Genomic DNA, 6,601 nt, shown 5'->3' with positions numbered 1-6,601 from the left:
CCTTTAGACACACCCACTCCTTTCCAGACGCCCACTACTTTCCCTTTAGACACACCCACTCCTTTCCAGACGCCCACTACTTTCCTTTAGACACACCCACTCCTTTCCAGACGCCCACTACTTTCCTTTAGACACACCCACTCCTTTCCACACGCCCACTACTTTCCTTTAGACACACCCACTCCTTTCCACACGCCCACTACTTTCCTTTAGACACACCCACTCCTTTCCACACGCCCACTACTTTCCTTTAGACACACCCACTCCTTTCCAGACGCCCACTACTTTCCTTTAGACACACCCACTCCTTTCCACACGCCCACTACTTTCCTTTAGACACACCCACTCCTTTCCACACGCCCACTACTTTCCTTTAGACACACCCACTCCTTTCCACACGCCCACTACTTTCCTTTACACACACCCACTCCTTTCCAGACGCCCACTACTTTCCTTTAGACACACCCACTCCTTTCCACACGCCCACTACTTTCCTTTAGACACACCCACTCCTTTCCACACGCCCACTACTTTCCTTTAGACACACACATTTAGTTTGTAAATGATGTCTGAGTGTTGGAGTGTGCCCCTGGCTATCCATAAATACAATTTAAAAAATAAAATGGTGTCGTCTGGTTTACATAATATAAGAAATTTGAAACGATTTCTGCATTTACTTTTACTTTTGATACTTAAGTATATTTAAAACCAAATACTTTTAGACTTTTACTCAAGTAGTATTTTACTGGGTGACTTTCACTTTTACTTGAGTCATTTTCTATTAAGGTATCTATACTTTTCTCAAGTATGACAATTGGGTGCTTTTTCTACCACTGACAATGCCACAGATGTCTCAAGTTTTGAGGGAGCATGCAACTGGCATGATGACTGCAGGAATGTCCACCAGAGCTGTTGCCAGATAATTTAATGGTAATTTCTCTACCATAAGCCGCCTCCAATTTAGTTTTAGAGAAATTGGCAGTATGCCCAACCACCCTCACAACTGCAGACCATGTGTATGGTGGTGTGTGGGCGAGCGGTTTGCTGATGTCAATGTCATGAACAGAGTACCCCATGTTAGTGTCAGGGTTATGGTATGGGCAGGCATAAGCTACGGAGAAGGAACAAAATTGCATTTTCTTAATGGCAAATGTAATGCAGAGATACCATGATAAGATCCTGAGGGCCATTATCCTGCCGACATCATCACGTCATGTTTTAGCATGATAATGCAGGGCCCAATGTCGCAAGGATCTGTACACAATTCCTAGAAGCTGAAAATGTCCCAGTTCTTCCATGTCCTGCATACTCAATAATAATATAATAATATGCCATTTAGCAGACGCTTTAATCCAAAGCGACTTACAGTCATGCGTGCATACATTTATTTTGTGTATGAAAAGACATGTCAACCATTGAGCATGTTTGGGAGGGCTGGATCAACGTGTACCACAGCTTGTTCCAGTTCCCACCAATATACAGCAACTTCGCACAGCCACTGAAGAGGAATGGGAGAACATTCCACAGGCCACAATCAACAGATTGATCAACTCTATGCAAAGTAGAAGTGTCCTGGAGGAGGAGGAGGCAGCGGCATATACCCTGTTCTCATGTAATGGGGTAGGGCCCAGTGATGCCAACTTAGCTATTTTGTTGCTAGATTTAGCAACTTTTCAGACTACCCTGGCAACTTTTTTTTCAAACAGCACCTAGCAACAAATTTAGCTACTTTAAAAAACTTATTTGGAACTCAGTCACAACACACATGGCTGGCTGCAAAAGTGCATTGTGAGTGACGTCCGCAGCAGGCACTCAGCTCATGCACAGGCAGCAGCAGGCCAGCCAAGCAGCACAACAACCTGGAGAGAGCTGGAGAGAGATGCCTAGCGCACACATCATTATTTGAGTTAAATTGCTTGTTCAATAAGATAGCATATATACCTTGTTATTAGCTTGTACCTATAATTGTTGATCAGTCAGGTAGCATGTTAATTAACTACCAATACACTGATTGAAACTATAATTGTTCAGAATGTGTAGGTTTACTAGTTAATAAGAAAATAAATCAAATGTAATTGTTCAATAATGTGTAATGTGTCATTGTTCAATAATTCAATGTGTTGTGATTATAAATAAAAAATATCTGATCATATAAAATGTTATGTGTTTATATTACTTTTACAAATACAAATATGTGATAATAAACAAACAAATCTAAACTAACAAATGTCAAATCATATTTGTCGCTGAGATGGCCAGTCAATTTGAGTGACGTTATTGTGTATTCTACGTAATGACGCGGTTTTATGTTATAACGAAAAATGTATGCACTCACTAACTGTAAGTCGCTCTGGATAAGAGCGTCTGCTAAATGACTAAAATGTAAATGTAATGATGTCATCACGCAATGACATCACAACGTCTTTTAGCAACAAATCGACCTGCCTCTAACAACTTCCCCTGGAAATTAGTTGGCAACACTGCAGGGGAGTTGCTCTTTCAACTTTCACATTTCTCTTTCCAACATAATAATAGCCACATGGGCACATCAGGAAATATACCACACATTTTGTTTTACAGGAAATTCTACCCAGGACATACATTTTATTTCCAGTATGAGGGTGAAGAAAGAAATCCCCCTTGGTCATCACATTACAGTTCTCACAATGATTTGAGGGGAGGGTGGATAATAAATGCTGAGGGGGAACATATTCATCTGCTCTTACTAGGCTGTCCTTTAGGTTTCTAGCATGTTTAAAAGAGAATCGAGAGATATTCTGAAAAGCCCAGCCCACAGAGGGATCCCAGTCCTAAATAGAAGTCAGAGATCAAACTCCTGGTTCTCCCCTGTTCCTTCCACACGCCCTCCCATTGTACTGTATGTATGAACACATTTAGAAAAATGGCTGCCTAAAATGCTGTGGTGCTTACAAACACAATAGGAAAGGTTGTGGTAGATGTGGGCCATCACAGGTGAGTTCACAGCTCTTTTATTCTGAGCATTTATATCAATGACTCACCCTCAGATGGACCATCAATGCCAGAGTTCTACAAGACCGTTTACATAATCAACTGGGCATTTCAACAGTCTGTCCCTCAATATAGTCCTGGGCATATATTGTTTATCTTACTATTGTTATAACTGCTAACTTTTTAGCATTTGTGGCACAAATCCATTGCAAGTCAATGGTACGTATACAGTCACAGTGAAAGTCTACACACTACTTTACATTTTGCTATCTTAAATCTTAATAGGGATTAAATATTGTTTTTATCTTGCCAACATACAAAAACTATTTCACATTTTCAAAGTGTAAGAAAATTGTAGAACAATTTTCCTTCTAAAGATATCCAGTAGTTTTGATTACATATATTTTCACACCCCATGAAACTGCAAATGTACGTGTGTTGTAAGTCCCCTGTAGCTCAGCTGGTAGAACATGGCGTCGTTTCCCACGGGGGGCCAGTATGAAAATGTATGCACTCACTAAATGTAAGTCGCTCTGGATAAGATCGTCTGCTAAATGACTAAAATGTAAATGTTGTGGCTTGTAAGTAGCTAGCTAGCGGTTTAAGACATGGTATGAACCCTAATCAACCCATCCAATGTGAGGACATGTTGAAGTACAGTAGATTAATAAAGCTACAGCACTGTAGCCAGTGATAAAGCTGCGTATATTGAAAAAGCTTGTTAGTGCATAGGTCAAATGGATCTTTGTGATGCTTATTTCAGGTATTTTTTCCAGCTTCAAACACTAAATATTTCACTTAAAACATAGTTTTGTTGTATTTAATGATAGAGAAGAGTTTGACCAACACAGATTCATGTCCAATCTTTGAGGACGTGTCTACATTGTTAGAGTGGTCACATGCCAATCTGTTCCATATAATAGACAGTCTTTGGAACAGTGGAAAGCTGCATGGCCCCTTGGTTGTTGCTAAGCATGCATTCTTCTTCTATGGTGTTTATTGGTGGTGTTCAGACCAACGTTAAAGGTACATCACTGCCACCTTCTGGGCTGGAGTGTGATAGAGACATGGGGTTCTGTCCTGGTGAGATCACAGGGTCAAAGAAAACTTGGTATGACTGTAGTCACTCCAGGCACTCAGCCCATGAGAACCATTCATACCCTCAGATCTAATATGGAAGAACTGAATACAACCATAAGAACCATTCATACTGTCAGATCTAATATGGAAGAACTGAATACAACCATAAGAACCATTCATACTGTCAGATCTAATATGGAAGAACTGAATACAACCATAAGAACCATTCATACTGTCAGATCTAATATGGAAGAACTGAATACAACCATAAGAACCATTCATACTGTCAGATTTAATATAGAAGAACTGAATACAAAAGAGAAGGAGAGGTTGACCAGTACAAATTCATGTACAAACGTTATTTTTCATTGGCAGATCAATGCAGTTTTCCAAACATATTCATCATCAGTTGTTTTGTAAGATTTTAACTAACTGAACAAAAATATAAACACAACATTGAACAATTTTACTGGGGTACAGTTCATATAAGGAAATCAGACAATTGAAATACATTCATTAGGCCCTAATCTATGGATTCCACATGACAGGGGCCCACCCATCAGCCAATAAGAATGATTTCCCCCACTAAAGGGCTTTATTACAGATATAAATACTCCTCAGTTTCATCAGCTGTCCGGGTGGCTGATCTAAGATAATCCTGCAGGTGAAGAAGCCAGATGTGGAGGTCCTGGGCTTGCACGGTTACACGTGGTCTGTGGCTGTGAAGCCAGTTGGACGTTCTGCCAAATTCTCAGGTAGAGAAATGTACATTCAATTCTCTGGCAACAGCTCTGGTTAACATTCCTGCAGTCAGCATGCCAATTGCGCACTCCCTCAAAATGTAGACATCTGTGGCATTGTGTTGTGTGACAAATGGCACATTTCAGTGTGGCCTTTTATTGTACCCAGCACAAGGTGCACCTGTGTAATGATCATGCTGTTTAATCAGCTTCTTGATATGCCACACCTGTCAGGTGGATGGATTATCTTGGCAAAGGAGAAATGCTCACTAACAGAGATGTAAACACATTTGTGCACCACATTTGAGAGAAATAAGCTTTTAGTGCATTTGGAAAATTTCTGGGATCTTTTATTTCAGCTCATGAAAAATGGGACCAACACTTTACATGTCAAGTTTATATATTTTTTCAGTATAGTTTTAGAAGACAATTCACTAAACACGTAGTCATTTCATTTTAATTGTCACATTGGTGAACAGCAGGTGTAGACTAACAGTGAAATGTTGACCAACAATAGAGAACACAATACAACAATTATAATAATAGGAAAAAAGATTGTAGCACAAGGAATTAATAGACGATGAGTAATGGTAACTTGGCTATATACATGGGGTGCCAATACCTAGTCAATGGTAGCTTGGCTATATACATGGGGTGCCAATACCTAGTCAATGATAGCTTGGCTATATACATGGGGTGCCAATACCTAGTCAATGATAGCTTGGGTATATACAGTGCCTTCTGAAAGTATTCAGACCCCTTGACTTTTTCCACATTTTATTACGTTACAGCCATATTATAAAATTGATTAAATATTTCCCCCCTCAACAATCTACACACAATTCCCCATAGTGTCAAAGCAAAAAACAGGTTTTTAGATGTTTTTCCTAATTTATTAATAAAAAAACGGAAATATCAAAATTACATAAGTATTCAGACCCTTTACTCAGTACTTTCTTGAAGCACCTTTGGCAGTGATTATAGCATTGAGTCGTCTTGGGTATGACGCTACAAGCTTGGCACACCTGTATTTGGGGAGTTTCTTCAATTATTCTCTGCAGATCCTCTCAAGCTCTGTCAGGTTGGATGGGGAGCGTTGCTGCACAGCTATTCTCTGGTCTCTCCGGAGATGTTCAACCGGGTTCAAGTCTGGGCTCTGGCTGATCCAGGTGAACCTTCGCCCCAGTCTGAAGTCCTGAGTGCTCTGGAGCAGGTTTTCATCAAGGATCTCTCTGTACTTTGCTCCGTTCATTATTCCCTCGATCCTGACTAGTCTCCCTGCCTCTGAAAAACATCTGCACAGCATGATACTGCCATGACCATGCTTCACCGTAGGCATGGTGCCAGGTTTCCTCCAGACGTGACGCTTGGTATTCAGGCCAAAGAGTTCAATCTTGGTAACATCAGAACAGAGAATCTTGTTTGTCATGGTCAGAGTCCTTTAAGTGCCTCTTGGAAAACTCCAAGCGGGCTGAACTCTGGAGCTCTGTCAAAGTGATCATTGGGTTCTTGGTCACCTCACTGACCAAGGCCCTTCTCCCCCGATTGCTCATGTTGGCCGGGCGGACAGCTCTAGGAAGAGTCTTGGTGGTTCCAAACTTCTTCCATTTAAGAATAGAGGATGCCAATGTGTTCTTGGGGACCTTCAATGCTGCAGACATTTTTTGGTACCCTTCCCCAGATCTGTGCCTCAACACAATCCTGTCTCTGAGCTCTACGGACAATTCCTTCGACCCCATGGCTTGGTTTTTGCTCTGACATGCAATGTCAACTGTGGGATGTTATATACATTTACATTTACATTTTAGTCA

This window comes from Coregonus clupeaformis, unplaced genomic scaffold, assembly GCF_020615455.1.
Source record: "Coregonus clupeaformis isolate EN_2021a unplaced genomic scaffold, ASM2061545v1 scaf2348, whole genome shotgun sequence".
NCBI lineage: Eukaryota > Metazoa > Chordata > Actinopteri > Salmoniformes > Salmonidae > Coregonus > Coregonus clupeaformis.
This window is presented reverse-complemented; position numbering follows the sequence as displayed.